The sequence below is a fragment of the Branchiostoma floridae genome, chromosome 4 (genome assembly GCF_000003815.2).
Source record: "Branchiostoma floridae strain S238N-H82 chromosome 4, Bfl_VNyyK, whole genome shotgun sequence".
NCBI classification, from domain to species: Eukaryota; Metazoa; Chordata; class Leptocardii; order Amphioxiformes; family Branchiostomatidae; genus Branchiostoma; species Branchiostoma floridae.
This window is the reverse complement of record NC_049982.1, coordinates 24,584,815-24,585,201: the sequence shown is the minus strand read 5'-3', so window position 1 is coordinate 24,585,201 and position 387 is coordinate 24,584,815.

Below are 387 nucleotides of genomic sequence, written 5' to 3'. Positions count from 1 at the left end.
CCTACCCATCTCACGGGTTGGTTAGGCCTCAAGAGTTCTTGGGTCAATGACCAGGTTTGTCTTATACAACAGCATTGCCATCTTATGTAAGATATTTGCCACCTTGCGGTCAAAGACCTTGGTTCAAGTTTTGTCAAACTTAAGCTTTACTCTCTGATCTGCGCCCCTTTGTTGCTATATCGCTGTAGGGAATCATTAAGCCCCCTTTACAAATCAAGAATTTAGCTCGGCCGAGTTGTCAGCGATCTCCAAATTACGAGGAGGTATGACCCTGATGCTGACGAAGAAACTCTGCCATTTGTTCGTAGGCATCAGAGTCATGCCTCCTCGTAATTAGAGCTCGCTGACCACTCGGCCGAACTAAATTCTTGATTTGTAAAGGGGGCT